We start from the raw sequence: 26,778 nt of genomic DNA on the forward strand, positions 1-26,778 counted from the left end.
CCTCATCTTCTCCAAAATGTCTTTTATTTTTTTTGCTTGTTTTTTGAGAACCATCAAGACTCATGCATTGCATTCCAATTCTTTTTTTTTATCTATTGAAACACTTTTCACTCTTTTGTATTTGAAGCCAGAATTTCAGTCTCTAAAATATGTTATGTAATTAACAAATTATGGTTGACAAGCCAAATGATTTCAAGAGATTTACGCTCAATTCTTTCCTTCGCCCATGAACTGCTGAAGTTCAAAACAGTTTTGAACTAGAATAGGATAGAATAGGAATAGAACCTGGGTCTGCTGAACTATTGCTGCCTGTTAATATCCAGATTCTTCAATTAAAAGGCCAGTCCTCTTGGGCTTCCCTGGTGGCGCAGTGGTTGAGAGTCTGCCTGCCGACGCAGGGGACACGGGTTCGTGCCCCAGTCCAGGAGGATCCCACATGCCGCGGAGCAGCTGGGCCTGTGAGCCATGGCCGCTGAGCCTGTGCGTCCGGAGCCTGTGCTCTGCAACGGGAGAGGCCACAACAGTGAGACCCGCGTACTGCAAAAAAAAAAAAAAAAAAAAAAAAAAAGTCCAGTCCTCTGTGATCTATGTGCACTTAACTGTCTTATGTAACATCAACCCGTGGTCTACTGTCCTTTCTAATAAATAACTTATAGGGAGTAAAAATTATTCCACCAATGCATAATAACCCTGTATAATGAAGTTTTGTGTGTCTTGCATGATATGAAAATACTTTTTTTCCAGCAAATTAGTGTTTGGTTCAGTCACACCTGCTTAGATCTAAGTCTGTCAGAAAAGTCTTCTTATTAATGCTAATGGAAACTGGCTTTGTGTCTGTAAACGTCAGCCAAGGCATAATGTGTTGCAGCCTACCACAGTCAATACTCATAAAAGTACTGAGGTTAAGACCTTCTGTCTGCCTTCATCTTTCCATGTGTTATTTTGATTGCCCTAATTTAGTGTAGTATTGATCTCACAAGATTTCCTGATCATTATAGCCGTATATTGGGGAGAGGGGAGTTGGAATGATGATTATTTCTACCTTCCTTCTCTTACCCCCTGAATTTAGAACTATTTGAGAAGTAGATTCAGGGGTCATTCAGGTGATGGACATATCAGCCTTGTTGTAAAGTGGATTGGAAAATGTGGTTGAATTCACCTTTGGGCTTCCTCTCCCCAGGTTCTAGACCTTGGGTTAACTGCCTGAGGAAGAGTTTGAGTGTTTAGAGTGACTAGCATACTCAGAATTTCTGCCTTACCCTCTGTGATCCCTAACTGTGTGAGCAGACAGAGAAGAAATACATAACTGGGTACTTAAAAAAATTGAAATATAATTTAAATACAGTAAAATTTATCATTTCCAATGTATAGTTGGATGAGTTTTGACATATGTATAGAATCACGTAACCACCATCACAATCAAGATGTATAGCCTTTCTATCACCCCAGGAGGTTCCCTCTGTGCCTTTGCAGTCAGTCTCCCCTCCTTTCTGCTCTTACCTCCAGACCCTGGCAATCCTGATCAGATTTCTGCCCTGACAGTTTTGCTTCTAGAATGTTATATAAATGGAATTGTACATCACGTAGCCTCCATGTTGTTGCATCTATCAGTATCGCTGAGTTGTATTCCATTGCATGGATGTATCACTGTTTATCTGTTTGCTGGTTGCTGGGCATTTGGGTTGTTTCAAGTTTTTGGCTATTATGAATAAAGCTGCTGTAAACATTTGTCTACAGGTGTTTGTGTGGACTTATGTTTTCATTTCTCTTGAGTAAATTCCCAGCAGTGTGATTGTTAGATCATATGGTATTTGTTTAACTGTGTAAGAAATGGTGTACTGCTTTTTAAAGCATTAATGCTACCCAGTGGAGGAACAAGAACCAATGTATGTCATACTCTAAACACTCACAAGGCAGGTAAATTTTTCACTTGGGGATGAGTAAGTGAGGGATGGGGAGAGAGAATAGAAGTATGAGTTTACTGTAGTGATTTCAACCCTGGATGAACATTAGGATCTCATAGGAAGCTTTTATAAAGTCTGATGCAAGTTCTCCACTCCACCCCTTCAGAATGAATAGGTTTTTGGTGAAACCTATATTTTTTTTAAAGAGCCCCAGCTAATTCTAATATATAGCAAGGATTGAGAACCACTGCTAGCTATAGTGGAAGTTCCCTTGTGGAAACATGATTCCTGTGAAATGGACGTGGCCTCTTAATAACCAAGAGGCCATTTCCTTGATGAAAAAAAATCAGTAATGTGATAAAATTAGTGATAACTTTCTTGTATTACATGAAATGATATGAAACTATAATATTTGGGGCTCTAAATATATTTTAAAATTGTAACATCTTGCATGAATTTAAAAAATGTATTCAAGTAAGAGAACTATAATTTTGAATTATTTAGACCACTTTAAAATCTAATTCAAAATGTTTTGTGTTCTCATATAAAAGCCTCAGCTCTCCTACCCCTTTTCAGTATTAAATGTATAAAGAGACTTGTAATGATATTTTTGTTTAACTCTGCTGAGTCTCCCAAGGACATTACCTCTCTTGACTGGTTGAACACATCCCATTAGGATAAAGATGATTCTGTTTTAAATGGCACAATTTCCTTGAGAAATTCTAATTCTAAGCTACTTGTAGACCATGATTTACAAAACAAACCATTGTTTAGTACTTTTGATCTGCTTTGATTTGAAATGAATGCCTTTTAAAGCAGCTTTATATATTACTGGGCCCACTTGAAAAACTTCTTACTCTGTGTCATGTTCTTTGGGCTTAGGTCTTAGTTCAGAATGTCAATGTCACTCTAAAAAGTGCTTATTGATTGTCAAAGTAAAGTGTTAATGATTCAGGAAAATATCTCTACTTTTCACAGATGGCTTTCTAGTTATATTTAGAAGTAAAATAATACACACATGCTACTTCAGGGTGATAATTTCCTGAAGCAAAATGAAATAAATTGACAGATAATAAAGAAATGAAGAGTTTTGCTGGGCGTAGGAAACTCCCACTGGTCTGGAAAGTTGAAATCCAAGGACAAATTAATAGATTGCATGTTTTGAAATGTCTTTCTATGGAGCATTTATAATGTAAACTGAGGATTACTTAATGATTGTTTTGAATTGCCAATGCTACAGAGAAGGGCAAAAGGAGAGGAAAGAAGAAAGGAATGTTCTTTATCATGGGTACCATAGTAGTACACTGATTAAGAAAGAAATTAACTATACAAACATTATTATAGCAACATCAATGGAACTTTAAATAAAAGAGAAAAATTCACTCACATTCCTGCTACCCAAGAATCAATCTGTTCTCATTTGTTTTAAGGATTCTTTTGTTCTGTTAATTAGGTGGAACATTGTTTATTCACCATTTCCAAACTTATAAGGCAGACAGCCCAGGTTTGTTTTGTTTTGTTTTGTTTTGTTTTAGCATTGTAATATTGCCAATCTTTATGTAAGTTTAGGAAAAACTTTTGCATTATTTTCTTAGAATAAGTCCATGGAAATAAGATTTCTGAATCAAATAACATTAACATTTTAATAGTTCTTTACTATGTTAACTCTTCTTTCAAAAATCATTATCATACCTTTTTATTCTATGCAGGTACAAGTGCACTACCTCATCTGGGTATTCTAATTTGAAATCACATTGGTATAAAGTGGTGCCTTGTTGTTATTTCAATGATTTTTTCTTTGATTATTAGGTGGATTGAACATTTCCCCATGTTGTGTCTACTAATTATAATTTCTATTTTTGGATGCAAACTCTTTGATTATGCCATATATTCATTTGTGTCCAGGGAGCCTTAGTAGAGTTCTTATGAAATTTTCACAAGTGCATTTTAACGTAGGTATTAACCCTTTGCTTATTTAATTACTATAAATATTATTTTGTCCTTTGTATTTCTTTCCATTAAAAAAAAATTTTTAGCATAAATTTTGAATTTTTAATGATAAAATGATTGGTTCTGTCATTTGTAGTTTCTTCTACTGCTTCAAAACTTAGAAAATTATGTCAAACTTAATGTCAACCTCATGTGGCTGTAGTGCATGGAGGGGAACTTAATGGTAGTGGGAGTTGAATAAGGAAATCAAGACAGAGAGAGCTAAGGTTATACAATACTTGTTTTTTTTTTAATTTTTATTGAAGTATAGTTGATTTACAACATTGTGTTAGTTTCTGCTGTACAGCAAGGTGAATCAGTTATACATAAACATATCCACTTTTAAAATTTTTAATTAATTTTTGAATTACAGTTAACCTTTATTATTCTTTAGAAGTGAACTTTCCACAATATTAATAAATCTCATTTTTAGCTCTGCTTTGAAATATTGATAACCAGTGAAGTAACCTTTTTCTTCTTTGAATCTTTTCTTGTAAAATTATAGTTTTCTCTTTTTCTAAAATAGGAAGTTCCTTCCAGTTCTTAATAAAGATAAAGGGAGCATTCATGGACTTGAGTAACTGCAGAGGAGCATTATGGTAAACAGATGAATTTCCACAGCTGCCAGCTGTCATTACGTCTTCTACCATGGGAACGGAGCCATAGGAGCAAGCCTCGTATATTCTGTAACACTCTCTGTTTACTCCTGCTGGGCACAATGTGAGATCACTCTGAAGCAGAGCATCTTGATAATTCTTAAGGCTTTCATTTGTTTCTTGAGGCTGCCACTGTTCTGTTGCTGAAACCCAACAAAGCTTATCATTCCCATCTTGTTTCAAAATTCATTAGCGCTTGTCTGGATGAATTTTCATAAATGGTTCCTACAATATTACACAAGTATGGCCTTTCATATGCAGCATTGACCAATTTGCCTCCACCACAGGAAAATTCCTGTATGTTGCTACTCCTAAAGGCCATTGAATAACATCCATGTTATTAATCCAGGGGCTGTCATATATTATGAAAAGTAGTTCCACAGAGCCTCCATTTCTTTTGAGAAATTGGTTTATCCATTCATTATTACAATGTTCATTTGCAACCAAAACAACAGCAAGATGCTGGAGTTTTTGAGTTTGCACTAAATTTTGTGCATAAAGTAACCACTGGGTGGCAAAAAAGACCTTTGCTTTTTCTCTTCCATTTAGAACGAGTACCACATTATTCTCATCAACAGAGAAGTACCCGGGGACCACAGCTGGACCAGTAATGAAGCTGTAATGTGTTCTTCCAACAACTAAATTTCCTTCTCTCCGCTGTGCATTCACATCAGTGGGCTCAAGTAAACCTTCAAAAATATGCTCCCAAATACAAACCAATGGCAGCTTTGCCCCAGATTTGTACATGGAAGTCTTTTTTCTCTTTTGTGGACTTATTTAATATCTGAAGTCTGTGTTTTTGCTCATTTTTTTCATCTTCTTCCCAAGGATTCCATTCTTCACTTCTCAAAGTAGATTGTTTTTTCCAGAAGTTGCCCAATTATTTCCTTCTCATCCAGAACCATTCAGTGATGACTAATAAGTAGAGGGCACATTCCTTATCACTGAACTTGCACATAGGTAAAGAAGACTGGAAAAGATGCTCTGTGTTTTAAGAGCATCTTACGATGTTCTTAGGTGTTTGCGAACACCTTGCCATGTGCACGTGCCAGTGCTCATCTCATCATCATTATCACCTCAGTGCCCTTCCTGTGGCTTTGATGCTGGCCATTATCTTCAGGGCCAAGAAGTGCAGGTTATTTGGATTTGCCTTTATTTAACTATTTGTGATTGAACCTTCCTTCAGTTTTCATCTGGGGTTCAGCTGATTGAAGCTGGGATTGGCTGGGCTTGGTTTTAGTCTATGGCTTGGGTCCAAGTCTGCTCCATATTCTCATCCTCTATGGTCCAGCAGTTATTGGAGTAAAGGTTCTGAGCCCCACATCAGGCTTCCCAACCTGGGGGTCTGGCAACGGGAGGAGGAATAACCGGAGAATCAGACTTTGAAGGCTAGCGGGATTTGATTGAAGGACTTCAACAGGACTGCTAATGTTGGAGGGTCTCCTGCAGAGGTGGGGGGTGGCTGTGGCTCACCGCGGGGACAAGGACACTGGCAGCAGAAGTTCTGGGAAGTACTCCTTTGTGGGAACCCTCCCGGAGTCTGCCATTACATCCACTTTTTTAGATTTTTTTCCCACATAGGTCACTACAGAGAATTGAGTAGAGTTCCCTGTGCTATACAGTAGGTACTTATTAGTTATCTAATAGTTATATTGTTAAGTGGAGTGTGTGTGTGTGAGAAACGTTTTCCCAGAGAGGAATTATACTGTCCTTCCTGAGAAGTATTAATACTGTTGGCATGGCTGGTACCCACGACACCCAACTGTGCAATAAGAATGAAGAAGGGAGCGTGGCACTTTCTGAGAAATTTAGCTTCATGGAGGTAGCCACCTAGTTTATTCACATTCAGAATAATTTTGTTTTATTTTGGTTGCTTGAGATGAATGGTTGTAAATAGAAGTCTAACTAATGCATAGCTTTGGAAAGGAATGAAATCTCACAATGGTGCAACTGTTGCTAAATAACTTCCTGCGTGTCCGCAAAGTGGCCAGTTTCAGAAGGATTGGGGAGACCTCATCTTGCAACATGTTATAACAAAGAAGGAGGGGTTAAGAAATCACACCTCCTCATTGCTACATGACTGTACTTACAATAACCAAAGATTTTCTGAGATGTCCTTAATTCAGATATTCTTTTTTGTTGATCTAAGGTGCATCCTACTTGTCCCATCACAGGTCCCAACTTCCATTCAAAAAGCAGAGTCACCATAGGAATTCGGCAGCAGATCCTGAGCTGTTCTCACCCCCACTCCTCTCTTCTAACCCATTTTGCTTATTTTCATTAACAGAACAGAACATAACACTTTTATGTGCCAATTCTCAGTCTCAGAAGCCCTAGTGTTTCTTTTTTATACATTGCAACAAACCCAAACTTCTTTTGCCATCTTTAAAGACTCTGCCCTACTTAGGTAACTTTCCTTTTCCTGCTTCCTGGACACTCATCTTTTGCTCTAGTCAAGTACCTCTGGTCTCTTTTCCTTGCAGTTGCCCTGTTCATTCCCACCTGTTATCCCATTGCTTTCCTTCTGTCAATCTGTTCCGGCTGCTAGAACAGAATACGATAGACTGGGTGGCTTATTGACAACGGAAATTTATTTCTCACAGTTCTGGAGGCTGGGAAGTCCAAGATCAAGGCAGATTTGGTGTCTGGGGAGAGCCTGCTTCCTGATTCATAGATGTCCTCACATGGTGGAAGGGAAAGGGGGCTCTTTGGGGTCACTTTATAAGGGCACTAATCCCGTTCTTGAGGGCTCCACCCTCATGGCCTAATCACCTCCCAAAGGCCTCACCTCCAGATACCGTCATATTGGGGATTAGGTTTCAACATACGAATTTTGGGGGAACACAAACATTCAGTCTATAGCACTTTCTTTGTGTAATGATTTCCTCCTGGAATGCTTTCCCTCCTTTCCTCGCTTAAAACTAGACTCACTTGTCAAGCCCTAAATCAAATCTGACATTAAACAAAACAAAGCACAGCATAGAGCTTACCCTCCCAGGGAAGTTTAGGTGCCATTGCATAGGTAAGTCTCTGGGCAGAATCTCATCCATCAAAGACTGCTCTAGCCTCTCTGAGATGGATTGGTGGTTCTCTTTTATGTGTCTACAGTTTTTTGTTGAGCAAGTGCACATCTGTTGGGCAGTATTCAGATTCTTAAAGGATCCTAGATAGGCCCCAACCCCCAAGTGTGATCAGTATATTGGATGTACTGGCTTTGGGTGCTCTGCCAGGAGGAAACAACTTTATTCTTTCTCACCACTGCCTTCAAATAAAACCTTGATATAAACTCCATTCCAAGCTCCTGGATGGTGGCTCAGGTTTTTGTTTTTCTGGATGTGGGGGATTAGAGCAGTTTCAGTTATTAAAAATTCTAGCCCAATCAAGACTTCAATCGCATGTCTATTAAAAGATTCTCCTTCCATGTCCTCCCAGAGTCTTGAAGTGGGAAGTGGGGGAGGCAATGTCTGCCTTTTCTTTCTTCCGCTTTCTACCTCTTGCATCTACTTGCTAGATGCTCCAGGGTTAGGTAGCAAGGAGGGGCTAGAAGTTGAGGAACTTTTTTAAAAAAATAAACCTGGTTGGTGTTAGTCTGCAAAAACCCTCTGCATAGTCGACATCCAAATACTGACCATTTATCAAATAGGGTGCTTTTGTTGGTTATTTGGGGACACCCTGTTGGAGACCTCTGAGGTTGAAACATTTCCTGATGTGGGAGAGGTAGTCTCTTGCTGCCCTCTTGTGTCATGCCCTCAACCCTACTCCAGCAGTTCACACTGTGTAACCTTTTTGCTGAAGCAGTCTGGACCCTGGTGGGCAGTGTTCTTAGATGGGGTGCTTTTAAGGAGGCTCTAGCCTGGCTCTCCTCTGCAACATCTATTTAGCCCACAGGTTACCTGGCATGTTGCCTCTCTAAATCCTAGAAGTACAGTGTTCTCTCTTTGCTCTCCATCATAGATAGCTCCAGCCAGCCTCTCCCCTTTGGACTTTACTAGGTGAGAATCAGGCACCAGTCTCTGTGTTCCCCAAATCCCAGGAAACACAGATCAAACCCTCTAGTGATAGGCAGAAAAATGCCCCCCACAGACGTGCCTGCCTTAAGCCCTGGAACCTGTGAATATGTTACCTCACATGACAAACTGTTGCTTTTCTGGAAGCTCCTCCTACGCGGTTTGGGAGGGCAGTGGTGTAATTTTCTACACCATGGGACTAGCAATCTTGTTGGCACTCTTTCTTGTATATAAGCTAGTGGTGGATGTCTTGGTGTGTCCAGCACATTATTTAAGCACCCTCACTCCCTCAGTCACAGTGTAGAGGCAGAAAATGTCCCATTTAATATTGTTGGACAAGTTTTGTAAATCTTTGTCCCTTGTTCTGTGTTTCAGTACAAGCACATATAGACCATTTCTAAGCATTTCCGTTACTCACTAGCTACCTGAATTCCTCTGCTGGACTAGGACTCCTTGATGGAAATCCTGTTACTGAGTGTCCTCTGCATTTTGATGAACACATCCCTCATGTTGGGCTCTGTATATTTTTGCTCCTTTTTCTGGTCTGAAATTAATTTCTGCAACCAAGTCAGTTCCTTCACTTTCTCATTGTATTTTATGCAAATTGCCAGCAGGACATCATGCCTTATGTCGACGCCTTCCAGAGCATAGGTAGAACTTCAGATTTAGGTGGAGGTAGAACTTCAGGTTTAGGTGGGTTGGAGGGGCTCTAAAGATCAGCTCTTTCATTGCTTCTTTCCTCCCACTCCTGAATTTTGAATCATCTCTCCTCACTGTCATCCAGGATATACAAGTATGGGATCCAGGGGGCATCATACTACTTCCCGTGTTTATTCCATTATGGAGATTTTCTTTGAGCTTGAAGGCAAGGACCAAATCTTATTACCATGGCAACACCAGCCCCAACTCAGATCCTGGAGCAAAGCAGGAAGTCAGTGAATGAATGAGTGAATGAACAAATATTATTGGGCCCCAAACTGGCTTCTCTGTGGCTTCTATAACATCTTCCTTGGGACGATTCAGAATGATTTATTAATTCTCTTCTTTGCAGAATGGCCTTTAACTGTATAAAGCTATTTTGTCCTAATTGAGTCTTTTCTTCTCCTATATTTTCAGTCCCCCAAAGGATATTTCTACATATCAGTTACAACCCTTTCTACTTTAGTTTTCTGATAGCCTCTTAAGGAAGGTTCAGTTTTCTGGAATGAATTCAGCATGACGGTGGGCCAGAAGTGATTGGGTAACTATTGCAAAAGGCTGTGGTTTGAATCTTTCCAAAAGTCTTATCTGAGCAGCCCAGATGCAGCACTGTGCCAACAGTTACAGCTTCTCTGTTTCTCATTGTGTAGTCTGCAGATAGCCCTGCTGAGGGCTGAGGGTTTATATGGAAGGCGTCATGGTGTGTTTTAAGTGTAACAGGATATCAAATGGAATTTTTCATGGTGTCTTGATATTTCATCTGAAGCCCCAGTGCTGAGAACAAAAAGTGATTATTATCCCTAGATTTCTGAATGGTGTACTAGCGCTGCCATATGCATGCAGAAATTGTGAAAAGACAGCAAAACTGGTATCGACCTTCCATCACATACTTCCAACTCATGCAGGAGAAAGGGTTTGATTAAAGACTCTCTGGGGTAGTGGACGGTACTGTGGCATTTCCCTTTCTCTTCTTATGAGGTGACCCTTGAGAGAATTGGGGGCTCCAGTGGTACCCTGGGATTGAAATAGAGCAGGGTGGAGAATTCATGGAGAAATGGATGTGTGTCTTCGGAATTTAGGGATATGAATGAGTGGGACCTGGTGCTTGCTTCCTGCCTGATGAGTCTGGAATGTGGGAGGCTGGTCAGAACAAACAGTGATCCCTAAATGAGTGAAGAGGGCAAGAGTGAGCATGTCTGCGCTACCAGAATTTCTAGGGGTGAGGACACGCGTCTTCCAGGAGTTACAGTGGAAGATAGCTGGCCTTGAACCAGGAGCATTGCTGGTGGGGTGAAGGGACCCCAGCAATAAGCTGCTCTATGATATATTTCTGAGTAGGAGCTGAGCAGTTTGCAAGAAACTTCTGGGAGAAGTGGGAGAGTGCATTTGCTTTGGAGGGGGCTTTTCAGCGGGCTAGTCTGCACAGTGAGCCTTTGAAAGCCCCACAAATGACCCCACTGGAGAGAGCCAGCAAATGGGCTCCTATCTCAAGACCAGGGTCTGCTGTGTTGTAACAGTACCAGCCATGAAAGAAACACTTGTTCCTTTTCCTCTAATCCCCCTGCCCCATGCTTTGACCCTGGAGAAGCTGGAAGCAGCAGTGGGGGGGTGGGGAGGACAGTGAAGGAGATGGAGGAAGGATAGACAGTACTTCCTTTCCGTGCTGTAGGCTGTAGTCACTATGCCTTAGGTTGGGGTGGAGCTGGGGTATGGTGATGGGGGACTCTGATTTGAGTATGTGATTGAAGTTTTAAACAGGACTTTTTAATGAGTTTTTTTTTTTTTTTTTTTTTTTTGGTCTGTGAAAAGCGGCATGCGGGATCTTAGTTCCCAGACCAGGGATCAAACCCCAGCCAAGCAGTGGAAGTACAGAGTCCTCACCACTGGACTGCCAGGGAATTCGCTAATGAGTTTTAATTCTTGGAAGTAAGTTTAAAAATCTCGGGTAGACCTGAGATATTGCCCAGAGGTGGGGAAGGATGATTTGACAGAACATGTTGGGAAGGAGTGATTAGAGAAAAATAAAACTATTATCTGGTGTACACCACCAACTTTAGCCTGTCTGGTAAACTGATTAAGTAAACAGTAATTTTAGGAAAATTACAGGAAGGCCGGGCCTGAGGGATAGATAGGTAACAGACTCTTCTCTGGAACCTTGGTATTATGGACTCTTTGTTTTTCTGAAGTTTTTAATATTTCTGTTTAATATTTTAAAAGTTTTTATTTTGAAATGATGATATAACGACAGGAAAGTCGCAAAAATAGTACAGAGTTCCCAAATACTCATTCCTCAGCTTCTGCTAATGTCAACATCTTATATTGATATAACCATAGTGTAATGATCAAAACCAGGAAATTAACATTGATACAATACTATTAACTAATCTATAGATATTATCTGAGTTTGCCAGGTTCCCCATGAATGTTCTTTTTCTGTCCAGAATCCAAATTGCGATCCCACGTTACATTTACTATCCACAGTCTCCTCCTTAGTCTTTCTTTGTATCATTAAATTTTAAGATTGGAAAAGTTATTAAAGGTCCCCTAGATGAATCACCCAGTAGATTCTTGAATCCCCTCTATAAAAATCCCTGCTAATCAGTTTTTTTGGTAAGAAGACACCTCTAGTGACAGTCTGTTTTAATGGGCCCCAGCTCTATAAGGAAGTTCATAACTGTGATTCTCTTTCTTAAAGCTTCCACTTATTGATTCTGGTCCTTAACTGGTCCTTGCCTTTAAAACAATCCTACTATCTGATGGCCTTCAAATATTTGAAGACCATTATATTTCTACTTGCCCTGAAGCCCGATCCCCCATTCCTGCCACCAAATCCTCTCTTCTTTAGGCTGGCCATCTTCAGTTCCATTAACTGTTACTCATATGACATGGTTTTAAGTCATCTCACACATGGATCACTGTATCCCAAACAAGCTCCAGTTGTATATACAGGTGTAGATGTGGGTCTCTCTATTTGTCTGTGTGGTGCCTGAACAGAGAAAAGTCACGTATCATTCTCCACATTCTGTGTCCTATCTCAGCAGGCCAAGATTACATTAACATTTGGTTCGTTTTTATAAAGATAAGCAGGCAGTAGTTAGACATGCTAATTAAATAGCCATTTTTAGTGAACTTCAGTGGGTGATCCAGACTCCTGTGTGAGTTGCTAAGACAAGTTTGGTATCTTTCTCAGAGATATCTTTGGGCATGGAAAGCTGGACAAGGTAAGAATGTTTTCAATACAAATTTGGATTGACAAGTTTCCAATTGAAAATCATGGTGCCTGGCTACAAGTTCCTGGTATATCTTCTCCAAAAAAAGAAAAGGCAATACATTTTCAAAAACTAGAATAAACTTCTAATGTATTGGCAGAATCTGGGAGAACTTTCATTTACTGAACAGCCAGTGGAAATGGACTGAGAAATGCAATGTGGCCGGAAATAGAGGAAGTATTTTTGTTTAAAAATAATAAGAGGTACAAACTATTATGTATAAAATAAGCTACAAGGATATATTGTATAACATGGGGAATATAGCCAGTATTTTATAACAATTATAAATGGAATATAACCTTAAAAATTGTGAATCACTATACCATACACCTGTAATCATATAATATTGTACATCAACTACACTTCAGTAAAAAAAAAAAAAAATTAAAAAAAATTCTCAAAGGACTATTTTTCAGTCTTCTACTGCCCGTACCCTGGTTCAAAATGCAGGGTATGTTTTGACCTTACCTGTACAGTGTGGGTATTGCTGGAGGAGAGGCCTGGAGTATTCCTCTCCTCACAGTTCCCATGGGTATCTCTCTTTCCTCATACTCTCATAGTCTGTAATTTCCAGAGATGAATGGCAGGAAAGCACGAAGGGATTGGGGTTGGTGCATTTCATCTTGGAGATGAGCCCTAGTACGAGTTAAAGCTAGGACACTTTGCATCTGTTCAGAGAGTGAGAGAACCAACAGTGGAGATGCAGTAACACTAGATGAATTTCTGCTTGATCCTGGGAATTGGGCCAAGGAACTGTCAACAGCTTTCTCTCCAGAAGCGGATTTCAGAGTGGAGTTATACTAGCACCTAAGTGATGCGAAGGAGAAAAGCCGTCCCTGACATTCAGGAACTAGCCCTTGGTGTCATTATAAGCTGGCCTGCGCTCAGTTAAGTTTTGATGTGCTCTTGTTGGACATGAGTAGTTTCACAGGACATCAGCATCAGACAGGGCCACTCCATGACCAGGATGCTTCAAAGCCAAAACAAAGAGCACTTGGTAACTATGTCTGAACACAGACAACACATGAACATTGTCCAAGTCACAAAATACCAAGAAGCCTCTGCCAGCTAAAATGAGTAATGGCTGTTTCCTTGTCAATTATACCTTCCACCTTGCTCCATTCTGCCCTCCCTATAAATCAGACTTACTAAGATACCCAGTGATAAAATTGTCCTGGCTTTCTGACACTGCCTAATTCGCCACATCACCCAATCAAAGCCCAAATCCAAAAATAAGTTCTTTCTACATCCTCGTACTGAATTGCCCTGTGGTTCCCCATGTCATAATTCTGTCTTACTACAACTGGTAATAAATCCAACTTGTTCAATGCAAAACTGATTGGCCTTTGGTTTGAGGGCGAAGGACAGAGAATGGGATGATACATACTTGGCAAATACCAATTAAGTGTTAATCTCTTTTCTTTCAAAGATAAGCAAACAATAAAATGAAACAAGACATGGGGTCTAGGGAAAAAACTACTGTTGAATAAAGAAAAAAGAACAGCATCCCTAGACTTGGTTGGGGCCCCTAGCTATACATTTCTATAACTTCCAGTTTTGTACTGTTTATCGTAGAATTCTGAGGAAACTAATATTTATTAGGAAAATTAAAATCCTAATTGGAAGTATTAAGGAGCCAAACTAATACTGGAGAAAATGGAAATGGTAACATTGAGAGGAAACTTGAGAGGTTTTCCTAGACTGAAGAGAAGGATAATGGGAAAGCACATAGTAGACCTACAGTGATTCAATCCAAGAAGGATTTGTGTTCATAACGAAGAAACAAGAGCGCTTTTAATGGAAGCAGTGCTAGTTACTGCAGACTTGCTTGCTCAAAACGCATTCCAACCCTCTGGTAGTATGCAGAGCCAAGTCCCACTCTTCCCACAGTTGCGTGCAGTTTCGAATATGATTTAGGTTCTTCCAAGATGACGCACTCAAGTGAGCCTGGATTTAGAAGTGAGTCATGTGAGAGAGAAGCAGGTAGGGAGGTCAGAGGCATCCAGTTTGCTGGTGCTGATTATGGCAGAGGCAACTCTGGAGGCAGCTTTCCAATTCGGCGGTCAGCTTCCTGGTGGGGGCAGAGGCGGCAGAGTTTTGGAACCAGCCGGTGTGGCAACAGCTCTTGTCTTGGCAGGAGCCTCCTGACTCTACACTGCCCTATGGGGGTCGGAGCAGCGGCTGTACTGGTAGCCCAGTTCTCAGACGTGCATCTGGGAGTCACTCGCGGAAGGTCAGTCTAGAACAGCACTATCCTATAGAAATGTAAGAACACACGTACATCGTTTAAACTTCTCTAGTAGCTGCAGTTGCAGTCCAAAGAAATAGGTGACATTAATTTTAATAATATATTTTGTTTAACCCAATATATCAAAAAATAGTATAATTTCCACATGTAGTCAAGATATCACTTTTTTCCTACTGATGCGTATCTTACCTGAGACTAGCCACATTTCAAGCACTCAGCTGTCTGTGGCTCCTGTATTGGACAACACAGGTCTAGAGTCCTTTTTTTCCATTTTCCTGGCAATTTAGTAAATAAAAAGGACTCAATCTGTACCAGCAAAATGAATGAAAAGAAAACCATACTTAGACACACTGGTACAAATTCTTTGAACTGCAAAGATGAAAGAACCTCAGATGCATCCAGACAGCCTCCCTTGCCCCCTTGTAAATCTATTAAAGAAAAATATACAGATTAGCCTTAGCCTTCTTTCCTGCAAAGATAAATGGCAGAAGGAAATGGAATGATGACTATACATTTGGGGGATAGAAGGTATAGCTTGAGAATTTTATACTCAGCCAAGTTGTTTTTCAGGTGTAAACATAGCAGAATGACAGATGTGTAAGGGCTCATGAAACATACCATGCATAGAGCTCTCTTGAAAAAGTTATTCGCTGATGTTTTCTTTTCCATATCAACCTTCTCCTGTTTTGCTTCTGCCTCTTTTAGTTTCATAATTTCTTGTTCTTTTTTTTTTCCTGGCTACTTAAAAATTAAAAAAATTATTTTTCTTGAGGATACTAAAATACATTTATTAAAAAAAATTTAAAGTGTGTCATTTTAATTTTCTTTTAATAGTGATTTCATCCATTGATTGTAACAGAGTTGGTGTTCTTTCTTAACATTACTTTTCTTCCTGTGTTTTGGATTTTGGTTTGCAGGCCCTTCTTGAAAGGAAGATTTTATATCTTTATTATTCTCTCTGCCTATTTTCTCTCTCTGATCCCCTGCACCCCGACTCTTGTGGTTTTGAGGTTTGTCTCCACCTGGTCCGTGGGGTCCCCAGGTCTTATATTGGCTGCTTGGTGCTCCTGCCCCACAATGACCTTGGGGATGTCACAGATACAGTCACTGAGCCCATAGACAGCTTGGCTGGCAGCCAGGTGGAAAGGCTGAAGTGTGCCCTCCTAAGCTTGCAGCATCACAGATGCCGTGGTCAAGGTCGCAAGCAGCCGCTGCTTTCAGTTTCCTTTCTTGAGTTGGGGAGCCTCACTACAGGCCCTGGTCTCAGGCCAGGAGCCTGGCCTCCCAAGGGGTATTCCTATTCCTGTCGCTGGGGGCGATAGTCAGCCTGTATGCTCTGGGCGGGCCCAAATGTTTGTTTCCATCCAGAGTTTATTCTAGTGGTTGCCGCATCCATGCTCACTGTTTGGTGCCTGTGTTGTGCTAGTTATTAATATTATCAGTATCAACCTGACCTGTTAACCCCACAGAAGCTGAGTTTCTGGCCACCTCAGATTGCTTCTTGACCTGGAGCCCAGGAGGCCTGTAGCTTTCACTGCTACATCTAATGCTTTGTATTTCTGTTCCAGTTCTGGGCATTTGTTCATTTTGTTTTTTAAACAAATGTAAAATTTAAAGTTAAAAAAAAATAAAAATTGAGGTATAATTGACACACAACATTATACAGTTGACCCTTGAACAACTCAGGGGTTAGGGGCGCTGACACTCTGCACAGTTAAAACTCTAAAAATCTGTGTATAACTTACCATTGGCCCTCGGTATCTGTGATTCCTCTACATCCTCAGTTTCCTGTATCCACGGTTCAGCATTGGCAGGTTCAACCAACTGTGGACGGTATAGTACTGTAGCATTTACTATTGAGAAAAAATCTGTGTACAGGTGGACCCATGTAGTTCAAATCCATGTTCAAGGGTCAACTGTATTAGTTTCAGGTGTTCAACATAATGATTTGATATTTGTGTATGTTGCAAAATGACCACCACAATGTCTAGTTAACATGGCTGTGACTTTTATTTTCTTCTGTATTTTATTTATTAAAAAAAAATTTATTTATTTATTTGGCTGCACTGGGTCTTAGTCGCGACGTGGGATCTAGTTCCCCGACCAGGGATCGAACCTGGGCCCCTTGCATTGGGAGTGTGAAGTCTTAGTCACTGGACCACCAGGGAAGTTCTCTTTTGTATTTTATCTATCAATAAAGGAGCAGAAGAGAGGACCTCACGGTATATACTTACAATGTCATCTTGGCAAGAAGTTTCTTAAAGATGTGGTCTAGATGACCAAGACATATATCAAAGTGAAAGTAATAGTATTAAAGTATTGCAGTATTTTAGTTTTAAAGAGTTGGTGGAGAGTGCCAAAATTTACCAAATAAAGTCTAATTAATTGACTAATTGTAGACACAAAACAGAATGTGTTAACATTCTTTAAAGTGAATATATATAATTTAAAAACAATAATTTTCCTAAAATATAGTGTTATTATAATATGTGATATAATAATGGAGGTGAGTGAAAGGTAATAAATGCTATAAAATTAATAGACATTGTAAACAAACACACATTCATTTAGAAATGGGAAAAAAGAAGAAGCAATTTAAATATTTCATACTTTAAAGTAGAGATTAAAAACTACAACTATAGACGATTTAGAAAATATGGGAAATGAGAACATCATAAGGAATGAGGCCAAAATTGTGTTCAGCAAATTGATACTCTTAAGGGAGTTCATTATTCAACAAGCAAGCATTCAACCTAAGAAAAACAAACTGAACCAACTTAAGGAAAGCAGTGGTAGGAATGAAATATTAAGTAAACTATTAACAGAAATCTCTGACTTAGAAAACAGAAAAACTGTAGAATTAATACATTAATTTAAGAGCCAATTCACTGAAAAACCAGTATCTTTGTCAAGAAAACCTTGGGAAAATAGAGAAGGAAAGAGAAAAAAAATTTTTAAAGAGAAATAAGATAAAATTATAGGCATAGAAGTGGTTAAACTTTTATATTAAAAAGTTCTCTTCTGTAAGAAGAATTACTGAAGTTTATACGAATGGAACAATAGGAAGGCTGGGACTTGTTTTAAAATACAGTGCTTCGGGGGCTTCCCTGGTGGCGCAGTGGTTGAGAGTCCGCCTGCCGATGCAGGGGACACAGGTTCGTGCCCCGGTCCGGGAAGATCCCACATGCCGCGGAGCAGCTGGGCCCGTGAGCCATGGCCGCTGAGCCTGCGCGTCCGGAGCCTGTGCTCTGCAACAGGAGAGGCCACAGCAGTGAGAGGCCCACGTACCGTAAAAAAAAAAAAAAAAAAAAAAAAAAATACAGTGCTTCGGGCTTCCCTGGTGGCGCAGTGGTTGGGAGTCCGCCTGCCGATGCCGGGGACACGGGTTCGTGCCCCGGTCCGGGAAGATCCCACATGCCGCGGAGGGGCTGGGCTTACGTGAACCATGACTGCTGAGCCTGTGCGTCCGGAGCCTGTGCTCCGCAACGGGAGAGGCCACAACAGTGAGCGGCCCGCGTATGGAAAAACAAAACCAACAAAATTTACAGTGCTTCTTGGCTATGAGATGAGTAAGGTCTGAGGATCTAATGTATAACACGGTGGCTATGGTTGTTAATACTGTATCGTGTTATTGAAATTTGCTAAGATTTTAGATCTTAAATGTTCTCACCAAGAAAAAAAGATAAATATGTGATAAGATGGGTGTGTTAATTAACAAGATTGGGGGAATCCTTTCACAATGTGTACGCCTATCAAATTATCATTATATATACTTTAGATATCTTACATTTTTATTTGTTAATTATGCCTCAGTAAAGCTGAAAAAAATATAGGGCTCCACTTATAAAAGGTGATTGAGGAATAAATGAAAGAATATTGGCAAAAATGCTGATTACTTTTAAGCTGGGTAGTGTATATGTGGAGATCCATTACATATTCTCTCTCATTTTATGTGTGCATAAAAATTTCTGCAGTTAAAAGTTGAAAAATTTAAAAGAGAATGTCATGTTTGACTCTATGGTAATACATTTAGAAATCTTCCTAATGAAGTAGATGGTTTTCTGAGAAAACACATTACTAAAACTGACTCAAGAAGTAGAAAATCTGAAAGAAAAGCAACCCTGGAAGAACTTATAAAAGAATTACCTCCAAAAGAGATTCTGAGATCTGTTAATGTTATTAGTGCATTTCTTCAAGAAACACCAAATTCTTATGCTCCGTAAATTATGTCGAAATAAATGATACCATCAAATTCATTCTATAAAGTTAGCGTAACCTTACCACTAGGACCTGATAAATGAACAACAAAAATATCAAACTAGAGCAGTTTTATGTGCAAGTATTTATGGGAAATTTCTAAATGAAATGACAAAGAAATTAAACTCAGTTGCATTCAGCTGATCAATCTCCACTTAAGCAATTCATCAGATTAAGAAAAGTTCATCATTTCCTCTGTAAAACATACTGACTGATGACCACGGAAGGACGAACGCTCAAGATCAGTTTGCTCTGGTGTGTTCTTGCAGTTTTGTTCAGATAATAACATGTTTCCAAACCAGTTTATGTCAGTTTTATTTGTTTCGGTATTTATGCAATCTAATTAAGCATTTGTGTACACTGATGAAATGTGACTGTGGAAAAAAGAATTGTTCCTGTGAAAGCTAAATTGAATCTATTGGGAGAACTCGACGCAAGTGAGGCACTAAAAAAGGATGAGACAAGTGTAAAATTTGGGAAAAATTGCTTTCCTCTCTGCTGTCTTTGCTGTGAGCTTTATCCTAAATGGATTCCCCAAGATGGTTGACAGTAGCTCCTGAGGTTATGTGCTTCATTGTTCTTGTTTAGGAATAGGAGTGTCTTTGTGTCAGTATTTAAAGCACCTTATTAGACCGATTTGGGTCACATGCCCACCCTGGACCAATCGTAGGGCATGGCTTATGCTGATTGACTTGGTCAAGGTCTATACCACAGCTGGGATTGGGGGTGGAGCCAGCATTTCTGGACCCACTTGTATCCCCTGACAAGCATTAGGAGGCTACCGGGAAGCGGGTGAGTGTGGATACTGACTGGGGAGATAATCAACAAATATCTTTTTTTTTTTTTTTTTTTTTTGTGCTACGTGGGCCTCTCACTGTTGTGGCCACTCCTGTTGCGGAGCACAGGCTCCGGACGCGCAGGCTCAGCGGCTATGGCTCACGGGCCCAGCCGCTCCGCGGCATGTGGGATCTTCCCAGACCGGGGCACGAACCTGCGTCCCCTGCATCGGCAGGCGGACTCTCAACCACTGCGCCACCAGGAAAGCCCACAAATGTCTTTTATATTAATGCAAATTATGTCATCAACAATAGTCAATTAAAAAAAAACCATGGTAATTGTAATGGAGTAAAAGACATTCTCTATAAAAATATTTGGCAGATTAAAGAGTAAAACAGTAATATCCCCAAAGAAAAATGGGCAAAGTTCATAAACAGAACTGGCCAATAAGTATGTGGAAGGCACGTAATTTCAGTAGTAATCAAAGAAATGAAAATAAAAGCTATGATGTCATACCACTTTTTGCTTAATCAGTTGACTAAGTATTATGCAAGGAGCAGGGCTGTCCCAAATAACCCTGTGTGCTTACCTGGTGTTGTAGACAGAATTGCACTCGCAACAAGATTCACAGGTTGAAGCTCTAGCCCTCCATGTGACTGATTTGGAGATAAGCCCTTTAAGGAGATAATTAAGATTAAATGAGGTCATAAGTGAGAGGCCCTAACAATAAGATTGGTCCTTATAGGAAGAGGAGGAGATACCAGGAGCGCATGTACACAAAGAAAGCCCACGCAAGGACACAGTGATGAGAAGGAAGCCGAGGAGAGAGGCCTCAGGAGAAATGAAATCTGCCAACACCTTGATCTTGGACTTCCAGCCTGCAGAATTGTGAGAAATACTTTTCTGTTGTTTAAACCACTCAAGACTGTGGCAGCCCTAGTGGACTATTAAGTTGCCTGGGCCAGAGGCTAACAGGGCTCAGGGCCTTGCTCTTCCCCCAGTTGGAGGGGCAATCTCCAAGGTCACATTCTTGAGGAACTTAGGCTTCCACCCCCTACCAAGGGAGGGACTGAACTGAAACATTCTTGGGGCTCCAGAGCCTCCAGGTGCTGGGTAGCTGGCGTTCCAAGACAATTCCTGTAAATAGCTGGCACCCCCAAACCAGATTGCTTGGCATGCTGGTAAGGCTGCCCTGTCATGCTTGTCATATAAGAAAGAATAGGGCATGGGTCCAGCAGACCCTGGCATGCCTCTTCATGGGCTGATGGAGTGACCGTGGGTCCTTGTCATGCTGACCCTGGCCTCGAAAGCTTCTTTATCCAATTAAGCTTATTCCTTAGCCCATGTCATGGGATGTTGTGAAATTTCACCCAAACCCTAGTGCATTACATGGGGAGACCCAGAAGAGAACATATGACACAAAAGAGAGATTTAAGAAATGATATACTCAGTGGTAATGAGGTACAGGTAATGGACATTCTCATCTTGTCTGTTAGCCTAAGACTATTTTACAACCCTTTGCAGAACCAATTTATGATGTGTTTAAAGAGTCCTCAGTATATCAATTTTTAAAAATTATGGGAATATACTTATTAAGTAGTGAATTCATCGCTATGTATCAAGATACCAGGGAAATTTAACAAAAGTATATAGTGTTGAACAGAAAGTATTTTAGCTGTAGCATTAGAGTGAAAAATGCATAAAACTCTATTTTCTTCCACCAGAGACTTTATACCTATGTTGTTATTGATAATTTTCCAGATAAGTTTCTAGAGAACAACAGAAAAGCTGCCACTTCCTGATCACAATTTCAATGGCAATCTTTTTTTTTTTTAAAAAATAAACAAATAAAAATATTAAAAAAAAGAAAAATCACACAGGCAGAGACAGACCCCACTAGAACCTTCTTCACTAACCATTCTTCCGGGTTCACTAATTTGATGTTGTTTTATTTTCTGTGGCATTAAATTCAAGTTTTTATTTAACCATCAATTTTGTTTTACTCTCTCTTAAAAAGAATTATATTAAAGGTAGTGTAGCCTTCTACGTTCTTAGGCGAGTAGCCCAGGTATCAGGTAGCCAGACAGACCATGTGTTTTGGTACTCATTTCTTGACAGTGCTCTGTACATCAGTTGCAAAGGATTCCTTAAAATGAAATCTGGGATTTCTGCCGTGGTTCTTTGTTACCGAGTACATTCTGAGGAACATACATTAAAAGATGATCAATTCTTTTCATTTATAATGGGAAGGCATAGAAAACTACCATAAGAAAGAATTGTTTCTACCATTAATTCCACTTAATCCTTACCCACCTGCATCACTGGATATTAAGTATTATAATAGATAAACTGAAAGTAAATTGTCAGAGCTTTTGAAATCCAATCTCCACAATTATTGCTTACCACTGGGGGATCAGTGTCACAAACCTGTAATATTTGTTTAGTCTAATCCCTCCTTCACTAATTAGAAACACTAAAAGATCACGGAATTTCCCTTCCTGGCCCTTCCCTCAGTGGTGGTATTTGTAAAAAAATAAAACCCAAACTGAACAAACAAAAACCCACTGAATACCCAAGAGCCAACTAAACCCCCCATGGCACTCACCAGTGCTCAGGTGACAAAGCCTGGGGTAGGGGGTGGGGAGCTTGAGAGTAATGTTAAACTGACACTGTAAACAAGGACACTGTGCAGAATGCTACTTCCCTATGTGAAACAATGAGTAACAACTTCATCTGAAACAAAACGACTCACCAGACTTCTACTAACCAACTTCTTTTCCTTGATCTTATAACGAAGTCTTATTTACGGAGTGCCTCCCAAGTTCAAGGCGCAGTAGTGAGCATGAGGCCTCTGTCATCTAACGATGACAAACAAACTTTGCAACTAGGCTTTCTGATGTACCAGACAAATGGAAAGAGAAGACAGCTACACCGGAGACCAAAAAGGGAGGTGGGAGTGGGGAAATCAACTTTTAAGATTCGTCACATTTGTCAATGGCAATTTAAAAAATACATCTCTGTGCCCGCCACCCTGCTTTGAGGGCTAAAGCTGCAACTGGAACATTTAGCATGCACATTTAGTGTTAAATTTGACATTTAACATTCAGACGAACAGTGAGGCCATCTTGTGGCCACTTAGAGAAGTTTCCGCTTTCCGACACCCAGTGCTGTTTGCGTTCCTGCACTTGCACCCCCTCATGCTGAGGCGGGACCTTGAAACTCAGGCTGCTGCACAGTGGTGAGGACTCTTGGTATCTCCTTAACGACATCTCCTGGAATGAGTCCAAGATTCAACTGTCAAATTTAAATTCCATTGTTTGTGGGCTGGTGCGTGTTGTAGGATTTCATGCTATGTGGTTAATATGTATGCACATGTCCTGTCACCTGTTTACAGCTAGATTCATCTGTCAATCATCCTGTTGAAATGGAAAGTTCCTAAAACAATAAAGTTCTTCTGGAAACATATAACAACGGGGTACCGTAAACAGAAGCAGGGCCAGGTTGGAAGGACAGCACAGAGAAACACATTTCCGGACTTCCCTAGTCCCAGTCCTTTGTGAATTATTTGTAAACGATATTGCCAGTTCTCAGAAAACATATTAACCCCTGTGTGGGTGAAAGAAATATTATTACGATGTAAAGGACAGGTGGGTCATGTTTTCTAAAAATGTCTCTTTCCCTGGACAAAGGCCTACTAGAATTCTGACTTGAGTTGTAAGAAGCAGATTCATCTTTGCTTAGCAAAGATTTGCAAATACTTGGAACAATCACTTTGATGATTTTCTCTCTCTGTGTTGTGAATTCACAACTCCTCCTTGACTCTACATTACGAATAACTCTTTGTTATTTATAAATGTAATCCCTTTTCAATCATCCTTAAGTATGAGAGATGTAATTTCCCTTTCCAATTCTCAAGTACTTTTATTTTCCTGTTTCTTTTTTTCCCTCTGAAACAGAATGTAAAATTTCTTTATAGATTAGAGAAACAAAAAACACAAAGCAAATTTTGAGGGAAAAGTGTTTTCCCCTCCTTTGAATCACTTAAGCTCTTTTGGGCTATCTTTGTGAGTTGGAATACCAGATACTGCCTTGAATAAACTGTGTGAATTATGAAACGAATGCAGATCTGTTCTCTGGCTACTTTGAGCTTGTGCAGGGAGATCAAAGGAACCAGAAGAAAAAAACAAAGACCAAAGAGAATTGGAATGCCCAGTGAATCTCTTTCTGAAGAATATACTGCAAACTTTGGAAAGCTTCCCTGTGATATTAACAGCCTATGCTTGTCCAGTGATTTCCAGTTTCTAAAGTACTTTTATGTCCATTAGCTCAGGACTACCCTAACTAGAAGGGCAGTACAGGCATTATTGTTTTCTTGTTACAAAGGAAAGCACATACTTGAAGAGACCGAGTGCATAGCATGGGGCTGCTCACCTTGTGATCCTGGGAACCGGTATTTGAACCTGGATCTGCTGTCTCCAAACTTAGCCTCTTTCTGCCTCATCACAAATTCCACTGGCTTTGGTTACCCTGGAAAGGGTAGTCTGTGTTCATACACATTCTGCTAGTAGATCGTGCATTCCTGGGTCTCCTGCAGCCCCACACCCTGCATCTGCATACGGCAAATGGTTTCCAGGGAAGAGCTCCAGACGGGGAAATATTTTGGAATCAGTCTGAGTTAAATACCAGACCCTATTTGTAATTTCTGCTTAGGCCTAAGCACTTAAAGGATTCCAAAGGGCAACAGTTGTGAGTCCATTTGGCATCCCTTCTTGGGGTAGTGGAGAAGGGGATGGCAAGACAAAGGAAGTTAGAATTATCCAGTCCCAGCTGAGCCCAGCTGCCAGGGCCTAAGCCGAACTGATGGAAGAAAATCCAGCAGAGCTCTGAATCAGATTTCAGTGGTTCCATCTCGAATAGGATTTTCTCATGGGTCTGGCAAGAGCCACACTGGATTTTAAGTGAAATTAAGCTGTGGACTCTGGGGGATAACACAGGAAATTACAAATGAGAGCTGCTTGTCTCAATAGCCACATCTTGTCAAGAGGCCCTATCCAGGGCCGCTGTTATTCGAGGAATGGGGATGCATTGGAATCCAGTTTTGAGCCCCTGGGGAAAGTTGTTTTAGAGTAGAGTGGAGACTCAGAAGGTTGGTTCTGTTTCTTTACTAGGCATGCGATCTCGAATCAGGCACACAGCTTCTCCAAGCCTTGGTTTGTTAATCTGTAAACAGGAAAGTAATAATACTGGCCTATCAGGTTTTTTGTTTTTATTTTCTGGTGAAAGGCATTTTATAATCTGTAAAGTGTTCTAGAAATGCAGGGCTTGTTATTATTCTTGTCATTACTTACAGGTCATTACTTGTGGGGGAAGGGAATAGAGATGCATAAGAAATAAATGGAGTTTTGAAGAGAAGAAAAGGAACAGCGGTAATATAATTAAAATCAATTTTTAAGTGTTTACAGGCATCTGGAACCATAGTAAGAGCTATAAAAATAAGCTTCCCGAGATGTAATTGGTAATCCGAGGCCATTGCATGAAATGGCTCAGAGCTGATGGGGTAGAGGTGGAAGTTAGGGGAGGAATGAGGTGTAACATCAATGCAGCACCTTTGATGTGTGAGGCATTTTTGAAGATGCCATTATCTCCTTAAGCCTTCTTACGAAGTATGTACCAACCTCATTTTAGAGAGGACGAAAGGGAGACTCAGAGGCCTTGAGCACTTTGCTCAAGGCCCCGTGGCCAGTGAATGAAAGAGCTGGGACTTTGCCTCCCAAGCACATCCTCACGTGCAGACAAATGAACCAGTCAATAGGGTGTAAACTAGGTAATTCACAAGACATGCTCTCAAAAGGGGTGAGGCCCGAGAAACGCGAAAGCAGCCCTGAGAGCTAGGGTGACCAGTGCATCCCGATTTGCCCGTGACTGTCTCCATCTTAGCACTGAAAATCCTGTGTCCCAGCCCCTCACCCTGGGGCCTCCTCAGTCCCACGCAAACTGGGATGGTTGGTCACCCTATAGCTGACAGTTAGGGGATGTGCCCTTGGTGAACATAAGCAATTTCTCGGGATATCAGCATCAGATGGGACTTTCATGGATGTGATGGAACAAGACAAAAACGAGACTACTCTGAAATTATGTCTGAGCAGGAATAAAAACAGACACCTTGCAACTGCAAAAATGACCAAATACCCCCCTCTCCTGGCTAACAAGAGGGACTACTGTTTCTTCTTCAGTGACAACTCTAGCCCTGCTTCTTTCTTCCTGCCTATTAAAGAAAAATTAAGATAATCACTAAATTTACCTACTTTCTCACAGCTCCCAATTCACTTCATTGAGTCCTCCTGCAAATCAGCTAACACAGGCCCGACTCCTAGAGCAAGCCCTTCCTGAACACTCTTTCTTTCTCTTTTTTTTTCCTTCTTTTTTTTTCTTTTTTTGTCTGCATTGGGTCTTCGTTGCTGCGCGTGGGCTTTCTCTAGCCGCAGAGAGCAGGGGCTACTCTTCGTTGCAGTGCACGGGCTTCTCATTGCGGTGGCTTCTCTTGTGGAGCACGGGCTCTAGGTGCGCGGGCTTGAGTAGTTGCAGCACACAGGCTCAGTAGTTGTGGCTCGTGGGCTCTAGGGCGCAGCCTCAGTAGTTCTGGCGCACGGGCTTAGTTGCTGTGTGGCATGTGGGATATTCCTGGACCAGGGCTCGAACCCGTGTCCCCTGCGTTGGCAGGCGGATTCTTAACCATTGCGCCACCAGGGAAGTCCCCCTGATATCCTTTTTCTGAGATGCTTCATGTTTCCTCATGATGTCAGGTGGCCTCATAGCAGGGTGCAGCACCAACTCTATTTGACGTCAGGTGTGTTCCTGGATGGTCTTTGACTAGGGGACATTGACAGGACTTATACAAGGTCAGTGTATTAAGGGGGGGCCACCTTTCACTTGTGGTATTGTAATTCTCTCTCTCTGGGCCATCTCTACAGC

The 26,778-nt window shown here is 40.7% G+C and overlaps 1 pseudogene; it reads right to left on the reverse strand.

The window, feature by feature from the left end:
* Positions 1-4,266: 4,266 nt before the first annotated feature.
* Positions 4,267-26,778, reverse strand: part of LOC136131337 (ribitol-5-phosphate xylosyltransferase 1-like) — a 53,761-nt pseudogene continuing 31,249 nt past the window's right edge.

Source organism: Phocoena phocoena, chromosome 11 (genome assembly GCF_963924675.1).
Source record: "Phocoena phocoena chromosome 11, mPhoPho1.1, whole genome shotgun sequence".
In the NCBI taxonomy this organism is placed as follows: domain Eukaryota; kingdom Metazoa; phylum Chordata; class Mammalia; order Artiodactyla; family Phocoenidae; genus Phocoena; species Phocoena phocoena.